A 19,088-nucleotide genomic window follows, 5' to 3' on the forward strand; every position below is an offset into this window, starting at 1 on the left:
ACGGGCAGAGAATTCCAGAGATTCACCACCCTTTGAGTGAAGAAGTTCCTCCTCAACTCCTTTCTAAACCGCCCCCCCTTTATCTTGAGGCTGTGCCCCCTAGTCCTACTGTCCTTTCTGAGCGGTAAGAGCCTCTCCACCTCTATCCTATCCATCCCATTCATCATCTTATACGTCTCAATGAGATCTCCCCTCATTCTTCTAAAACACACCCACGCTCAGAGGGTAGTGAGGGCGTGGAATGCCCTGCCTGCAGCAGTTGTGGACTCGCCAACTTTAAGGGCATTCAAATGGTCAGTGGATAGGCATATGGATAACAGTTTAGGTTAGAGGGTCATTAGATTGGTTCCACTGGTCGGCGCAACATCGAGGGCCGAAGGGCCTGTACTGTGCTGTAATGTTCTATGTTCACACAGACACAACTACACACGTGTGCCCGCACACACACACACACACACACACACACACACACACACACAATAATTGCCAGACTTCAGTCGAATGGTCGTTGTTGTCTGACACCAACTGCTCCTTTCGTTCAACAGAGGAGTAAAAGGGTAGCGAAAAAAACGAGAAAAAAAATCACTAATGTTCCAGGCGCCTGCCTCCAGAGACTCAGCAATGTGCGTTGGAATTGCAGCCGAACCAGCTGGCAGTTTGTCCTTTTGATTCATAAAATCGGTGGGGAAACTGAACAAAGAGTCCTTCAGCAAATCAATAATCAGCTTTGACAGGGAAGAAATAAGGTCCTGCCGAGATTTGAACTCGGATCGCTGGATTCAAAGTCCAGAGTGCTCACCGTTACACCACAGAACCCCACCAGTAGCTAGAACTGATCGCTCAATACTTGTGCCAATTTGAGCAGCAGGGAGAAAAAGAATCAGTCCTGTTCCACAGTCCCGACAACTACCCACAGCAGTTCGTATTTATATTGCTGGTTCCTGCTGTCAAAATGAGTGAGCTACCTTCCACTGCATTAAGTGTCATTGTGGCTCACCACATTTAGACAGCAATGTTAGCGTCAACTTGTTATAAATCGTATTGCGGTAAATCTGCTGAAAAACACCATATCGTCACAGCTCTGCTTTGGTCACACTGGAAAAGGAGTGTGAAAATCTGAACAATGTCAAATCTGAACAAGGTGCACCAGGCTGGGAGGAGAGTGTGGATAAATGGCACTCAGCTCATTCCGATAATCAGTGAGAATTAGGAAGGTGGTGGTCTTGAGGTTAGGGTTCGGTGCTTTCAGGGTCACAGACTAATTTCGATCCAATAAGATTCCATGTTTTTGATAATCCGTTAAACAAACCTGTTTAAAATCCATCCTGATTGAAAGCAGAATCAGTGAAACGGATTTGTAGCTGTGTTTCGCAGTTGGAAGTGTCACAAGGGCAAGAGGTGAAGAACACACACACACACACACACACAGGTACTAATAGGCTGCAAAGTGCTGCTGGAAGAGATGGTGAAACAATCTGGGTGGCACTCATCAGATTTAACCATTTACACTGACAGAAATATCAGGCAGATCTGGACCCAAATCTCGGGCTAAATGACAAGATAACTTCGCATTAAACATTAAACTCTTTGTCTTCCAGTGATTGGAAACAGTTTACGTTTAGAAACCAGCAACTGTGAGATGAACAAAGTGGGATGGAGGAATGGCGAGCTGGAGTTCACCCAGAAAAACAACTGCGCCCAGCGTGGGGCTCGAACCCACGACCCTGAGATTAAGAGTCTCATGCTCTACCGACTGAGCTAGCTAGGCTCCTACACAAATGCTGCTTGCTCCGTTTTTAATACATTTGAAACTAAATGTATTAAAATAGCTTTAAACTGTTGTTATAAGCTCATTTTGAATTGTTTTAGTAATATATTCTAGCTGGTCTAGGAAAACAATACAGTCTTGCTTGCAAACTAATTTTGATTCTATATATGTATTTCCATCTCATGTTTCAGCATGTTCCAAAGTTTACAATTTACCGAGCTGCAGAGTCCCACGGTGACAATGCATTGCTCTCAATTGTCAATAACATTATCCATACCTTCCACTTCTTAACTGCACCTCCTTGCAAACTCCCCTTAACCTTTCACTCTGATTTTTCCCTGTACCAAATCATGAGTAAACTTTTGAACGAATGTGAATACCTTTGTGAAGCATTGATTATCATGAAGGGTCACGAGCTAAGGGTGAGGGGGGAGAAGTATAATTTGGATACTAGAGGGAGGTTTTTCACACAGAGGGTTGTGGGGGTATGGAATGCACTACCAAGTAAGGTGGTGGAGGCAGGCACGCTGGACTTGTTTAAGGTTTACTTAGATAGGCACATGAGTGAAACAGGGATGGAGGGTTATAGGAGACGGTTTTAAAAAGGGTCAGAGCCTCGGGACAATACTGGAAATGTAATACTACATGTTAATGTTTTGTCTCTTTTAATCTGTAGGTGTGTCGGTCCACCTTGTTGTCAAACGAGGGGCATGCACACGGTGGGTCGTGCGTGGGCTGCTCTTGGATGTTTCGAGAGTGGCCTAGTACTCCGTGTCGTTGTGTGTGCTTAATCCTGGACCAGCAGATGGGCACCACAACAGCTCAGTGACTATCACTGCTAGCTGTGCAGATACATGGATTTGGGCCAGTGTCTGTGGGAGTTTGCACATTCTCCCTGTGGTTGCGTGGGTTTCCTCCGGGTGCTCCGGTTTCCTCCCACACCCCAAAGATGTGCTTTTAGGCTGATTGGTGTACCAAATTGACCCTACACTATTCTCCCCTGAATCTGGTTACAATAGGGGTATCATTCGCATACACACGGGGGCAAGGTAGGTGTAGGAAAATGCTTTGTTAAGATGGCGGTGCGGGCTCGTTGGGCCGAAGGGCCTGTTTCCCGTGCTGGGTTGTTCTTTGTTGTTTTTTTTGTATTTCCAGGGGGACTGGAACCACATTGAAACACACAGGGAAACCCACACAGGCACTCAAACCCAGACTGACAGAGACCTAAGGAGAGACAAACACACTGAAAACAAACCCCACACCAACCTGGCGCAGTATCCATTTAATTTCCCACTGCAAATTCCGTGAATATTTTTGTGAATGAATGGAAATGGGAAAACTCCCGAGTGTTTGGATGGATTTGATTCAATTCGCTCTGTAGATACACAGTTAAAAACAGGAAAATGAAATTCCCGTCCAGATGGAAGATAATCCTCTTCACAGACGTTATAGACAATAGAGAATCTGGTGAACTGGTGCGGCAACAATAATCTCTCCCTCAATGTCAACAAATCAAAGGAGATTGTCATCGACTTCAGGAAGCGTAAAGGAGAACACGCCCCTGTCTACATCAATGGGGACGAAGTAGAAATGGTCGCGAGCTTCAGGCTTTTAGGTGTCCAGATCACCAACAACCTGTCCTGGTTCCAGCATGTTGACACAAGAGTTAAGAAAGCCCCATCAATGCCTCTACTTTCTCAGGAGACTAAGAAAATTTGGTATGTCAGCTACGACTCTCTCCAACTTGTACAGATGCACCATTGAAAGCATTCTTTCTGGTTGTATCACAGCTTGGTATGGGCTCCTGCTCTGCCCAAGACCACAAGGAACTACGAAGGGTCGTGAATGTAGCCCAATCCATCACGCAAACCAGCCTCCCATCCACTGACTCTGTCTACACTTCCCGCTGCCTTGGCAAAGCAGCCAGCATAATTAAGGACCCCACACACCCCGGACATTCTCTCTTCCACTTTCTTCCATCGGGTAAAAGATACAAAAGTCTGAGGTCACGTACCGACCAACTCAAGAACAGCTTCTTCCCTGCTGCTGTCAGACTTTTGAATGGACCTACCTTGCAATTAAGTTAATCTTTCTCTATACCCTAACTATGACTGTAACACTACATTCTACACTCTCTCCTTTCCTTCTCTATGAACAGTTCGTTTTGTATAGCACGCAAGAAACAATATTTTTCACTGTATCCCAATACACGGGACAATAATAAATCAAATCAAACTAAATCAAAGTTATGCGGCATGTTTTAATGCAATGAAAAAAAAATCAAAAAGTCACTCAGTCTACGGTTGGAAACTCACATTCCAGTATCAACAATCATTCATTCTTTTTATTAAGAGGCACCCAACGTCATAGTCAATCAGCCATACAGCACAGAACTGGGTACTCCAGTTTCCTCTCACAGTCCAAAGATGTGTGGGTTAGGTTGATTGGCCATGCTAAGAAATTGCCCCTTAGTGTCCAGGGATGTGTAGGTTAGAGGGATTAGTGGGTATAATATGGGGGTAAGGCCTGGGTGGGATTGTATTCGGTGCAGATTCAAAGGGCCTCTTTCTGCACTGTAGGGTTCTATGATCTGGCCAGCCTGCCTATATCCTTCTGTGAGCTTAGGCTATCCTCCTCCCTTAACTACCACCTCGCCAAAGGTTGTATCATCCGCACACTTATTGATCACGCCTCCTACCTTCAAGTCTAAATCTCTTTTTTGACCACAGAAGCAAGGGCCCCAAAACCAATTCCTTCGGGACCCCACTGGACACTGGCTTCCAGTCTGAAGAACAGCCCCTTTTTGGGGCCACTGCTGTTTGTCATTTTTATAAATGACCGAGATGAGGGTGTAGAAGGATGGGTTAGTAAATTTGCTGGCGACACCAAAGTCGGAGGAGTTGTATACAGTGAGGATGGATGTCACAGTTTGCAGAGGGACATAGATAAGCTGCAGAGCTGGGCTGAGAGGTGGCAAATGGAGTTTAGTACGGAAAAGTGTGAGGTGATTTACTTTGGTAAGAGTAACAGGAGTACAGAATATAGGGCTAATGGAAGGACTCTTGGTAGTGTCAACGAGCAGAGAGATCTCAGGGTACATGTGCATAGATCCCTGAAAGTTGGCACCCAGGTTGATAAGATTGTTAAGAAGGTGTATGGTGCGTTAGCTTTTATTGGTAGAGGGATTGAATTTCAGAGCCGTGAGATCATGTTACAACTGTACAAAACTCTGGTGTGGCCGCACTTGGAGTATTGCGTACAGTTCTGGTCGCCGCATTATAAGAAGGATGTGGAGGCATTGGAAAGGGTGCAGAGGAGGTTTACCAGGATGTTGCCTGGTATGGTGGGAAGGTCTTATGAGGAAAGGCTGAGGGACTTGAGGTTATTTTCATTAGAGAGAAGAAGGTTAAGAGGTGACCTAATTGAGGCATACAAGATGATCAGAGGGTTAGACAGGGTGGACAGTGAGAGCCTTTTTCCTCGGATGGTGATGACTAACACAAGGGGACATAACTTTAAATTAAGGGGTGGTAATTATAGGACGGATGTCAGAGGTAGGTTCTTTACTCAGAGGGTAGTAAGGGCGTGGAATGCCCTGTCTTCAGTAGTTGTGGACTCGCCAACTTTAAGGGCGTTCAAATGGTCAGTGGATAGGCATATGGATAACATTGGAATAGTTAAGGTTAGAGGGTCATTAGATTGATTCCACTGGTCGGCGCAACATCGAGGGCCGAAGGGCCTGTACTGTGCTGTAATGTTCTATGTTCGATGTTATACAGTTACCCTCTGCTGCCACTCAGAACATTCTGGATGCATTTTGTCAAATTTCCTTGGATCCCATCAATGGTGGTGCCTAACGACACAGCGCTATTGCTGCCACCTTGAATGAACGAGGTAAAATGCTTTGAGGGCTCATTTGCAGCCAGTTTCTATGTCCTGGGTTCTGTGGTGTAATCGTGAGCAATCTGCTATCTGTGTTCAAATCCCAGGGGGAATTTTTCTTTGCCAATGCCAATGTTTGATTTGATGAGGGACATTTCATTTAAGTTTTTCACAAAGTACTAATCGCATAAGCAACTGGCTGTCTCATAGAAGCCAGAGGGTGGTGGTGGAGGGAAAATTTTCAGACTGGAGGCCAGTTACCAGCAATGTACCACAGGGACCAGTGCTGGGTCCTCTGCTATTTGTGACTTTTATCAATGACTTGGAAGAGGGGGCTGAAGGGTGGGTTAGTAAATTTGCTGACGACACCAAGATTGGTGGAGTAGTGGATGAGGTGGAGGGCTCTTGTAGGCTGCAAAGAGACATTGATAGGATGCAGAGCTGGGCAGAAAAGTGGCAGATGGAGTTTAACCCTGATAAGTGCGAGGTGATTCATTTTGGTAGGACAAACTTGAATGCTGATTACAGGGTCAACGGCAGGGTTCTGAGGAATGTGGAGGAACAGAGAGATCTTAGGGTTCATATCCACAGATCTCTGAAGGTTGCCACTCAAGTGAATAGAGCCGTGAAGAAGGCTTATAGTGTGTGAGTGTTTATTAGCGAGGTTCTGTGGTGTAACGGTGAGCACTCTGGACTTTGAATCCAGCGATCCGAGTTCAAATCTCGGCAGAGCCTCAGTTATCTTCGTCAATGCTGATGTTTGATTTGCCAAAGGGAGGTTTTGTCTAGTTTGGAGGGATAGAAATGAATAGTCTTGTTGGAAGCATGAGTGGTGCAGGCTTGAAGGGCCTGTTTCCTATGCTGTTTTGTTTTTTGTATTAACAGGGGGTTTGAGTTTAAGAGCCGTGGGGTTATGCTGCAACTATACCGGACCTTGGTGAGGCCACATTTGGAATATTGTGTTCTGTTCTGGTCACCTCACTATAAAAAGGATGTGGAAGCATTGGAGAGAGTGCAGAGGAGATTTACCAGGATGCTGCCTGGTTTGGAGGGTAGGTCTTATGAGGACAGGTTGAGGGAGCCCTGGCTTTTCTCTTTAGAGCGGAGGAGGATGAGAGGTGACTTAATAGAGGTTTATAAGATAATGAGGCGGATAAATAGAGTGGACGTTCAGAGACTAGTTTCTCAGGTGGATGTAGCTGTTACTAGGGGGCATAACTATATGGTTCCTGATGGGGGGAGGGGAGGGGAGGGGTCTTTCGGGTCAAACCAAGTAAACAAACTCAAATTACATTAGGACAAAGAAAAAGGGGGCGGCTCCCCAAAAGGAACAGGCCCGAACAGAAACGAAAAGTACAAAGGAAACTTAAGACACGTCAAATCAAAATGTGATTGTCGGGGTCTATAACGCACCTCAGCCCCTGCGGTGTCCAACGGGCGTGGAAGGCGTCGACTGTGCCCGCGGACACCGCGTGCTCCCTCTCCAGGGACACCTGGCCGTGAACGTAGTCGTGGTGGAGGGGCAAACAGTCGGGACGGATGGCCCCCCCGATCGCCCGCTGCCTGGACCTGTTGAACGATTCCTGGTGGGAGATATAGGAGGGGTGTCCGAGGTAGATTCTTTACTCAGAGAGTGGTTGGGGTGTGGGATGGACTGCCTGCTGTGATAGTGGAGTCGGACACTTTAGGAACTTTCAAGCGGTTATTGGATAGGCACGTGGAGCACACCAGAATGATCTTGATCTTGGGTTTGGACATAGCTCGGCACAACATCGAGGGCCGAAGGGCCTGTACTGTGCTGTTCTATGTTCCATGAATGGGGAGAACAAGTTGTCAGTCATTTCAACTATTATGATAATGCACGTTGCTGAGCCTCTGGAGCCAGATGCCTGCAACATCAGAGTTTTTTCATCTTCTCGCTACTCATTAAATCCTCTGATGAAAGAAAGGACTAGTTGATGTCACCCAATAGCAACCATCCCACTAGAGTCTGCCAATTATTCAGTAAGTGTGTGTGTGTGTGTGTGTGTGTGTGTGTGTGTGTGTGTATATACAGTCTCCAGTGAAATGGAGAAAGCTTTAACTCAGAAACCAGTCTCCAGTGAAACAGAGAAAGCTTTAACTCAGAAACCAGTCTCCAGTGAAACAGAGAAAGCTTTAACTCAGAAACCAGTCTCCAGTGAAACAGAGAAAGCTTTAACTCAGAAACCAGTCTCCAGTGAAACAGAGAAAGCTTTAACTCAGAAACCAGTCTCCAGTGAAACAGGGAAAGCTTTAACTCACAAACCAGTAATGTGATGTTAGCAAAGTGGGTTGGAGAAATGCTCAGTTTGAGCGGTGTGCCGAAGGAATGGAGAGTAGGGATTCACCCAGCAAAGGCGGGAAAATGATACGCCACTTTGCACGGGCTCGAACCCATGACCCTGAAGTTGGGAGTCTCCTGTTCTACTGACTAAGCCAGCCGGGTACAGCGAGCAGTGCTACTTCATATCCTAAAATGCCTGAAGACAAATATTCTTATTCAATCCGGTGTCTCAACTTGCTCTGATTTAAATGTTTTCAACCAATCGACCGACAGAGTCCCCCAGGTTACAATGCATTCCTCTCAATCACCAATAACATCATTCACTTCTTCTTACATCTTTCACCTGAATATTTTTATTCTTAATACTGAAGCCTCACAGTCTGTACACTGTCAAATCCTATCCCAATTTCAGATTTTTCAATCATTCGGAACCATAGAGAGAAAAGACTCATCTTACTGAATCCCTCCTCCCAGGATAAGCGCCTTGTCACAGGAATCAGCCCAGTTATCCCTGATTAACCGCAGATAGCGAGGGAATACAGAGAGCCGAGAGGGAAATAGGGAACAGCGATCGATGCACAGACAGACTGAGAGAGTGAAGAGCCTGAGACAGATATCCAGCTATACAGAGATAGATAAAGTGTGGGGCGGACACCCATCAGTAACAATATACACACAGCTACCTCTCTGAACCCACAATCATGCAGTTCTCTGCATTGGTGAGCAGGGATAAAGTGAATATCCACAAGAATAGACGCCTTTTGAAAACGTTTTGATTTATTTGTCAGCGTGTGACAAGTGGAAACGATATCTCAGTATTCTGTGAGTTGCAATGGGATGTCCCCTCTGTCTTTTCAACTCCAGGCAATTTCAGACCAACTTACACAGATTCTTATCCCAGGAGAACTCTCTCATCCCAAGGACTTATCAAGTGAATCCTTACTGTACCATCTCCATTGCAAAGATATCCTTTTTAAAAAATTGTGGCTATCAAAACCGTGCAAAATATTTCACATATGGTCCGAAAAAAAAACCCTACAACAAAGCTATTTCATTCTTGCGTTCCAATCCGCTTCGAATAAAGACCACAATGCCATTTGCCTTGGTTGCTGAAGCTACAAGCGAACTTCTGCGTTCATTGTACACACACCCAAGTTTCCGTCCGCCTTGTTGTCCAACAAGGGGCATACACGCGGTGGGTCGTGCGAGGGCTGCTCTTGGATGTTGCTTCGAGAGTTGCCTAGTGCTTCACGTCGTTAGTGTACGCTTAAACTGGGCCATCTGATGGGCAACACGACAGCTCAGTGACTATCACTGTTTGCTGTGCAGACACATGGATTTGGGCCGGCGTCTGTGGGAGTTTGCACATTCTCCCCGTGCTTGCGTGGGTTTTCTCCAGGTGCTCTGGTTTCCTCCCACATCCCAAAAACATGCTCTTAGGCTGATTGGTGTAACAAATTGTCTCTAAATTAGTCTTCCCTCAATCTTCCTCAATAGGCGTAGACAAAGGTCATGGATAGAGGAGGGCACTCACAATGTTAAGATGATGGCGCGGGCTCGTTGGGCCGAAGGGCCTGTTTCCCGTGCTGTGTTGTTCTTTGTTCAAGTCTTTTTGAAAATCAACTAGTTCGCGGTTTCAAACCCTTTCTGCTCTTTCTTGAACAAGGGGATATCTCCTCATTTTCCAGCATTACCTGGTCTGCTCTAACCACTGAGCGACGGAACCAATTGCTGTGCCCAGCCCGGAGTTTGTGTCTCATCGTGAGCGGATCGAGGAATTTTCAGGTGGGCGATGTTTGACGGATGAGGAAATGAGTGAGATGGAGAACGGCAGGTTAATCGGTGGGACTTGGAAGGGGAAGAATTTGATAGGTGTGTCGGTTTGTTTTGTGATAAATATCTGAGATTCTTCTCAGAGCTTAATGCTGGTGTCACACCTCTGACTTTTCCAGCTTTGCTGGAAGATTAATCTTATTTCTCCCGTCACAGATGCTGCGAGGCGTGTTTTCATTTAGTGAATAATTGAAAAAGTTATTCACTCCGTGGTTTGAACTCAAACCCGGGCCTTTGCGCCCCCGAGACGCACAGGGAAGCTAATATCAGAGATTTGTCATTCCTTGATGGCCGTCTCTGTCTCCCTTGCTTCATCCCATGTCACTTTCGCTGCATAGTCACACAGTCAATCTTGTAACCAACTGCAGCAAATTATATCTATCCCCATTATAGAACATAGAAAACTACAGCACAAATAGGCCCTTCGGCCCACAAGTTGTGCCAATCATATCCCTACCTACCAGGCCTATCTATAACCCTCAATCCCATTAAATCCCATGTACTCATCCAGAAGTCTCTTAAAAGACCCCAACGAGTTTGCCTCCACCACCACCGACGATTCCACTCACTCACCACCCTCTGAGTGAAAAACTTACCCCTGACATCTCCTCTGTACCTGCTCCCCAGCACCTTAAACCTGTGTCCTCTCGTAGTGACCATTTCAGCCCTGGGAAATAGCCTCCGAGAATCCACCCTATCTATGCCTCTCAACATCTTATAAACCTCTATCAGGTCGCCTCTCATCCTTCGTCTCTCCAGGGAGAAAAGACTGAGCTCCCTCGACCTATCCTCGTAAGGCATGCCACCCAATCCAGGCAACATCCTTGTAAATCTCCTCTGCACCCTCTCAATAGCTTCCACATCCTTCTTGTAGTGAGGTGACCAGAACTGCGCACAATACTCCAAGTGGGGCCTGACAAGGGTCTTATAAAGTTGCAGCATTATCTCCCAACTCCTAAACTCAATCCCTCGGCTAATGAAGGCCAGTACACCATACGCCTTCTTGACCACATCCTCCACCTGCAAGCCACATCCTCCACCTGTGAGGTGGAGATACTTTGCTCAGATACTTTCACCTCCAGAAATTGAGTACTTGCTGAGGAAATGCTCTATTTGGTTAACAGTTTATCCTGAATGTTAAAGCACTGACTCTTAACCATTATCCCATCCAGGCTCCACTATCACCTGCTTAATGTTACCTTGTCCATCATTCCTTGTGTCAGTCTGCATTGTTCTCTATCACAGGCCTCCCCTTTTGCTCGTTACACACAGCAATACCCGACAACACAATCAGAAAATCCTCAGCAGGTTAGCTAACGTTCAGTGACAAACACGCAAATTATTCTCAAATCCGAATCGCTCTGAAGTTAAAACCGTTTGGAGATGTTTCTGCAAAGGGAACTGATGAGGCTGGAATCTGAATCAAAGAAGAGAAAGTGCTGGAAAATCACAGCAGGTCTGACGGCATCCGTGGAAAGAGAATAGAACCAAAGTTTTGAATGGCGAGCTCTGACGAAGAATTTGAAATTTTATCCTCTCTCCACAGATGCTGCTGGACCTGGTGAGATTTTCCAGCAATTTATGTTTAAAATGCCTCTGCCTGGTTTCGAACCAGGGACCTTTCGCGTGTAAAGCAAACGTGATAACCACTACACTACAGAAGCAGTGCTGTGACACAAAAGCAAGTAAACTGGTTCCAGCAGCAACCACAATCGACATTTGTCATAGGGGTAAGATTATATCTATCCCCATTATAGAACAAACTGGTTCCAGCAGCAACCACAATCGACATTTGTCATAGGGGTAAGATTCTCTCTTAGGGCTGCAATAATTAGAGAATTTGTGAGATGTCCCGCATTCAAATCATGGTCGAGCCCATTGCTGTTGTTTCTTATTGGACACGCTACATGTATTGTTCATTTCTTCACCGAGCATATAGCAAAACTAGTTTATACGGGATTTGGTTTGAGAACCTTAGCACACACTATAGGGAATCTCTCAGCACAACACACTCACAATTAAATTCATTTTTAAAATGTTTGCGGATGCTCAACTAACCCCAATTCACCAATTCAGAGGACCCCCATGTCAGTGGCTTCAGGCTGTGTATTCACTGAGGCGTTGTGTGCCTCTATCCCGCTCTCTGCCTCTGTCTCTCTTTGTCTCTTGTTTATCTGTCTCAGACTCTCTCTCTCTCTCTCAGTCTCTGCCTGTTTCGCCATCTCTTTCTTCTCATTTGTTCTTTTCTCCCTCTATTCTCTCACTGTCTCTGTACAAGGTTCACTGTATTGATTCCTGAGAAGAATCAATGAATTTGAAGAATGGCAGATGGAGTTTAATGCAGGCAAGTGGGAGGTATTGCACTTTGGTAGGACAAACCAAGGTAGAACATACAAGGTAAATGGTAGGACAGAGAAGAGTAGAACAGAGGGATCTGGGAATACAGATACATAATTCCCTAAAAGTGGCATCACAGGTAGATAGGATTGTAAAGATAAGATAAGCTGCCAACTACAGGCAGTGGACCAGTTCACTTGGCAGCATCCTCTCCCAAGCAGTGACAGAAGTGAGCTGCAGAATACCAAAGGCAAGTTCTGCTTTTGGTAGACTGCGCTCCACTGTATGGGAACGTCGAGGAATCAGCCCAGCAACAAAACTGAAGGTCTCAGCCATGGTACTCACTATCCTCCTGTATGCCTGTGAAACGTGGACTGTGTATCGAAGGCATGCAAGACAGCTCTATCATTTCCACATGACTTGTCTCCACAGAATATTACACATCCGATGGCAAGACAAAGTGCCAGACACTGAAGTTCTCTCTAGAGCAAATCTACCATCAGTCCACACACTGCTGATGAGAGTGCAGACCCGGTGGGCAGGTCATGTCATCCGTATGTCAGATAAGCGCAAACCCAAGCAGCTCTTTTTTGGGGAACTCTGCTGGAAGACGCTCGCGTGGAGGGCAGAAGAAATGTTTCAAAGACACACTCAAAGCCTCCCTGAAGTCGCCTGACATTGACACGACCACCTGGGAAACGCTGGCACAAAACCGCCCTACCTGGCGCTGCCTCATCCACAAAGGCTGTCAGGCTTACGAAGCAAGGTGTGTTACTGAAGCACAACTTAAGCGCGAGCTGCACAAGTTCAGAGCCACCAGCGCAACAGCTACAGTGTCTACACAAGTCTGTCCAATATGTGCCAGGACATTCTGTGCCCACATTGGCCTGATCTTCGGACGCACCGCAACCAGCCTCAAAATGACTAATGGTGTCGAGGTCCTCATCGATGACGATGGACGAACAACAATAGGATCGTAAAGAGTGCTCTTGGTACATTGGCCTTTATAAATCCAAGTGTTGAGTATAAGACTTGGAATGTTATGGTGAGGTTGTATAAGACATTGGTGAGGCCGAATTTACAGTATTGTGTGTAGTTTTGGTCACCTAATTACAGGAAGGATATAAATAAGGTTGAAAGAGTGCAGAGAAGGTTTACAAGGATGTTGCCGGGACTTGAGAAACTGAGTTACAGAGAAAGGTTGAATAGGTTCGGACTTTATTCCCTGGAGCGTAGAAAAATGGGGGAAGATTTGATAGAGGTGTATAAAATTATTATGGGTATAGATAGAGTGAATGCAAGCAGGCTTTTTCCACTGAGGCTAGGGGAGAAAAAAAGTAGAGGACATGGGTTATGGGTGAAAAGTTTAAAGGAAATATTGGGGGCGGGGGGGCGTCTTCACATAGAGAGTGGTGGGAGTGTGGAATGAGAACATAAGAAATAGGAGCAGGAGTAGGCCATCTAGCCCTTCGAGCCTGCCCCGCCATTCAATAAGATCATGGCTGATCTGAAGTGGATCAGTTCCACTTTCCCGCTTTCTCCCCATAACCCTTAATTCCCTTGTCTATCAGAAATCTATCTACCCGTGACTTAAATATATTCAGCGAGGTAGCCTCCACCACTTCAACGGGCAGAGAATTCCAGAGATTCACCACCCTTTGAGTGAAGAAATTCCTCTTCAACTCTGTTCTGAACTGCCCCCCCCCCCTTATCTTGAGGCTGTGCCCTCTCGTCCTGCTGTCCTTTCTAAGCGGGAAGAATCTCTCTACCTCTACCCTATCCATCCCCTTCATTATCTTATACATCTCTATAAGATCCCCCCTCATCCTTCTAAACTCCAATGAGTACAGACCCAGTCTATTCAATATCTCCTTATAGGCTAACTCCCTCATCTCCGGTATCAGCCTAATGAACCTTTGGAGGAGATGTGAGCAAAACCATTCTCGCCTGGAGGGTGGTGGGAATCTGGAATGCATTCTCTGAAGGAGTGATGGATGTGGGAAGTCTCACAACATAACGACAGCTATTTAGATGGCCACTTGAAATGCCGTAGCGGGGAGATCTCATTGAGACGTATAAGATGATGAATGGGATGGATAGGATAGAGGTGGAGAGACTCTTCCCGCTCAAAAAAGACAGTAGGACTAGGGGGCACAGCCTCAAGATAAAGGGGGGGCGGTTTAGAACGGAGTTGAGGAGGAACTTCTTCACTCAAAGGGTGGTGAATCTCTGGAATTCTCTGCCCGTTGAAGTGGTGGAGGCTGCCTCGCTAAATATTTTTAAGACGCGGGTTGATGGGTTTTTGATAAGTGAGGAGATTAAGGGTTATGGGGAGAGGGCGGGAAGGTGGAACTGAGCCACGACAGATCAGCCATGATCTTATTGAATGGCGGGGCAGGCTCGAAGGGCTACTCCTGCTCCTATTTCTTATGTACTTATGTACTTAAGTGTTGTAAATGGGATTAAATTGGATAGACTTAATGTCCAGCGCAGGCACGATGGGCTCACGACCTCTTTCCGTCACTGTAACCCTGTGAGATGCTTTTTCTTAGATACCAGCACTTGCAGTAATTTGCTTTTATCGAGAGGTACATGTTGGACAGTCACATCCAGGGTGTTCGACAAAAAAACTGAAGTGGAAACCAAGCGCCAGTTTTGTGTGGATAGGTGAGGTTAAAGCGCATCTTCCTTGGTGGTCCAATGGTTAGGACTGGGCGATTGCACTGCCGTGACTGGAATGAACGTTTAATGCTCTCGTTCGGCACATGAAGGAGCTGGAATGACTTCCTGGTCAAAAACAGAAGTGATACTTGTGCCAGTTTGAAGAATAGAGAGAAACAAAATTCACACAACCCCATCAATTGCCCACAGCAAATAATAATTACATTTCCCTTGTTGGTTGCTCCAAGATGAATAATAATACATTCCACTCTCTTAAATTTCACTAGGCCACCGTATTCAAAGAGCAGCGTTAGCAACAACCTGTTATAAACCTTCTGGTGGTAAACCTACAAAACAACATTAGCTCATTACAGCTCTTCTTTCGTCACACTGGAAGCCAATGTGAAAATCTGAACACATCTGAATGTTAACGTGCACCAGATTGGAAAGAGTGTGTGCCTGTGGGTAAATGGCACTGTGCATATTCCTGTCATTAGTATCTGGGAGATTCATTAAGGTGAGATCCTGGCGGTTAGGATTGGACACTTTTGCTACCGCTGCCCGGCTTTAATATATGAAAACTTGTTGTCTTTAGTCATCCGTTTAACAAACCTGAATTGCTTCCTGGTGGAAGACAGATCTGCCAGAATGCTACGGCATTTCGAGTGAGATTCTAGTTTTGTGTCCAGAAACGTCACATGAACAACAGGCCAAGTACAGAAAGAGAAGGGCAGAAATTGGCTGCAAAGTGCTGATGGTCAGGGTTGTGTGCCATGGTAAATTATGGGTGGTAATGGGGTAGATTTCAGCGTTTGCACTGAGCTCAGATGCAGAGAAGCCGCAGAGGGCAGGGGGTCCACGTGCAGGTGTCATTCACTCCCTCATCTTAGAACCTTACAATGCAGAAAGAGGCCCTTCGGCCCATCGAGTCCGCACCGACCACATTCCCACCCAGGCCCCATCCCCATATCTCTACATATTATACCCACTAATCCCTCTAACCTAAGCATCTCAGGACACTAAGGAGCAATTTTTAGCACGGCCAATCGACCTAACCCGCACATCTTTGGAGTGTGGGAGGAAACCGGAGCACCCGGGGGAAACCCACGCAGACATGAGGAGAATGTGCAAACTCCACACAGACAGTGACCTGAGCCGAAAATCGAACCCAGGACCCTGGAGCTGTGAAGCAGCAGTGCTAACCACTGTGCTACCGTGCTGCCTGTCTGTCCCAAATTAAGCAAGAGGTGGGGCGACGAGAATAGATTCGAACTGAGAATGTTGGATTTAAAGTCCAGAATGCTCACCGTTACATCATGGGACCAGCACAAGACCTTTCCCCCAAAATACACACACACACACACACATTTGCTCAATAATTGCCAGACTCCAGTTGAAGGTTGTTGTGTGACACCAACTACTGCTTTCTTTCAACAGAAGAGTTAAACAGTAGCAAAAAGATGGGAAAACAGCGATGTTTCAGGCATCTGGAGCTATTACAAATGCTACTGTAATCACAGTTGAACTGGCTGACAAATTGTCCATTCGATTCGCATTTTGTGAGAAATTTAAACAAAATGTCCTTCAGCAAACCAATCGCCAGCATTGGCAAAATTACTCAAGGTTCTGCCGAGATTCGAACTCGGATCGCTGGATTCAAAGTCCAGAGTGCTCACCATTACACCACAGAGCCCAGAACACACCAGCAGCTGCCCAATGGTCGCTCAAAGCATTTGACTTCTTTCGTTAACGTGGCAGAAATGGCAAGTGTGACAGCAGTGTGTGGTTAAGCGTCACCATGGATGGGATCCAGGGAACAACAGCAAAATGAATCCAGGATTGTCTGAATGGCAGGGAGCAGAAGGTGATGGTTGAGGACTGATTTTCAGACTGGAAATCTATGTCCAGTGGAGGGCCCGTGTCGGGGTCCTTGCCTCTGTCCTTTATTTCAATCATTTAGATTTGAATGTGGAAGGCTTGAACAGTAAGTTCGCGGATGATACAAACATTGGTGAGCTGGTAGGAGGATTGCCTTCATTCACAGGAGGATATAGACAGGCTGGTTAGGTGTGCTGATTAGAGGCAAATGGAATTCGATCCAATTAGCATTCCAGGTTGATAAGGTTGTTAAGAAGGCGTACGGTGTGTTAGCTTTTATTGGTAGAGGGATTGAATTTCGGAGCCGTGAGATCACGTTGCAACTGTACAAAACTCTGGTGCAGCCGGAGTATTGCGTACAGTTCTGGTCGCTGCATTATAAGAAGGATGTGGAAGCATTGGAAAGGGTGCAGAGGAGGTTTACCAGGATGTTGCCTGGTATGGTGGGAAGGACTTATGAGGAAAGGCTGAGGGACTTGAGGTTATTTTCGTTAGAGAGAAGAAGGTTAAGAGGTGACCTAATTGAGGCATACAAGATGATCAGAGGGTTAGATAGGGTGGATAGTGAGAGCCTTTTTCCTCGGATGGTGATGGCTAACACGAGGGGACATAGCTTTAAATTGAGGGGTGGTAATTATAAGACGGATGTCAGAGGTAGGTTCTTTACTCAGAGGGTAGTAAGGGCGTGGAATGCCCTGTCTGCAGCAGTTGTGGACTCGCCAACTTTAAGGGTGTTCAAATGGTCATTGGATAGGCATACGGATAACAGTTTAGGTTAGAGGATCATTAGATTGGTTCCACTGGTCGGCGCAACATCGAGGGCCGAAGGGCCTGTACTGTGCTGTAATGTTCTACGTTCTAGCGTGGGATGATGTGCTCAGCCAAGACAAACAAGGCAATTTAATACATCATGCCCGGCAGGACCCTGGGACGCTCCGAGTGACCACTGCACATGCAGTGGTCTTTTAATGTGGAAAGACAGATGCATAACGTGGTTAATAAGGCGTATGGTATACTTGCCTTTCTTAGCTGAGGAATTTAAGAGAGCAGGGAGTTGATGCTGTAACTCCATAACCCTTTGGTTGGTCAAGAGCTGGTGTATTGTATGCCGTTCTGAAATTCACGTTATATGAGGGTTGCAATAGCACTGGAAAAGCTGCAGAGGAGATGTGCCAGGTTGCTACCTGGGTTGCAGAATTGTAGTGGAGATTGGATAGACTGGGGAATCCGCCGTCCTTACCTGGCCTGGCCCACACATGACTACGATTCCCCAGCAATGTGCTTGATTCTTACCTGCCCTCTGAAAGGGCTGCGAAGCCACTGAGTTGACTGGCAATTAGCTACAACTGCTGACCAGGCCAGCGACACCTGCGTCCCTTGAATGAATGAATAGCAAAAAAGCCCTAATTCACATTTTGTTTGATTTCTTGTCGAACAGGGTGACATATCCTGGCATCTTACTATTTAAAATCTCCATCCTTTACCTATGAAGACAGCTGAGGTTCAGACAGAGAAAACTGATCCACCTGGATCAGGTGGGTTAGAGTTTAAGAGCTGTGGGGTTATGCTGCAACTATACCGGACATTGGTGAGACCACATTTGGAATATTGTGTGCAGTTAGAACCATAGAAAATTACAGCTCAGAAACAGACCTTTTGGCACCTTCTTGTCTGTGCTGAACCATTTTTTGCCTAATCCCACTGACCCACACTTGGACCATATCCCTCCACACCCCTCTCATCCATGAACCCGTCCAAGATTTTCTTAAATGTTAAAAGTGAGCCCGCATTTATCTGGCAGCTCATTCCACACTCCCACCACTTTCTGTGTGAAGAAGCCCCCCCCAATATTCCCTTTAAACTTTTCTCCTTTCACCCTTAACCCATGCCCTCTGGTTTTTTCTCCCCTAGCCTCAGTGGAAAAAGCCTGCTTGCATTCACTCTATCTGTACCCATCAAAATCTTATACACCTCTATCAAATCTCCCCTCATTCTTCTACGCTCCAGGGAATAAAGTCCTAACCTATTCAATCAACTGCACAGAATATTCCACATGTGATCCCAACAAAATCATGTACAGATGCAGTAAGACTGTTATATTTTTGCACTTCAATCTGCATAGAATAAAGGCCATATCCCTTTATTCCCATCCTATTCATGTATTTCTCAAGATGTCCTTTTGTTCATATGTCTATCAAGTTAAGTCTTAAATGTGGCTAACAACTGCCTCAGCTGCCTCACTTGGCAGTGCATTCCAGGCCCCCACCACCCTCTGTGTAAAAGAAACTCCACCCCCCCCCTTATCTTGAACTCGTGACCCCCTTTGTAATTGTCTTTTCTGTCCTGGGAAAAAACTTCCAACTGTTCACCCTCTCTTTACCTGCAAGCGTGAGGTTATCCACTTTGTCAGAAATAATAGTAGGA

The 19,088-nt window shown here is 46.0% G+C and overlaps 1 protein-coding gene and 5 non-coding genes across 6 annotated transcripts in view; 1 reads left to right on the forward strand and 5 right to left on the reverse strand.

Moving 5' to 3' along the window:
* The window catches only part of LOC145361871 (uncharacterized), a 70,761-nt gene that overhangs the window by 19,676 nt on the left and 31,997 nt on the right, over positions 1-19,088 (reverse strand). The window lies entirely within an intron of this gene.
* Positions 745-816, reverse strand: trnaq-uug (transfer RNA glutamine (anticodon UUG)). The gene has a single exon. It is a non-coding gene; the product is annotated as a tRNA-Gln (tRNA).
* trnak-cuu (transfer RNA lysine (anticodon CUU)) lies at positions 1,696-1,768 on the reverse strand. Its single transcript has one exon. It is a non-coding gene; the product is annotated as a tRNA-Lys (tRNA).
* On the forward strand, positions 6,314-6,385 carry trnaq-uug (transfer RNA glutamine (anticodon UUG)). Its single transcript has one exon. It is a non-coding gene; the product is annotated as a tRNA-Gln (tRNA).
* On the reverse strand, positions 11,380-11,452 carry trnav-uac (transfer RNA valine (anticodon UAC)). Its single transcript has one exon. It is a non-coding gene; the product is annotated as a tRNA-Val (tRNA).
* Positions 16,408-16,479, reverse strand: trnaq-uug (transfer RNA glutamine (anticodon UUG)). The gene has a single exon. It is a non-coding gene; the product is annotated as a tRNA-Gln (tRNA).

This window comes from Carcharhinus amblyrhynchos, chromosome X (genome assembly GCF_965287045.1).
Source record: "Carcharhinus amblyrhynchos chromosome X, sCarAmb.v2.hapA, whole genome shotgun sequence".
Taxonomy (NCBI): Eukaryota; Metazoa; Chordata; class Chondrichthyes; order Carcharhiniformes; family Carcharhinidae; genus Carcharhinus; species Carcharhinus amblyrhynchos.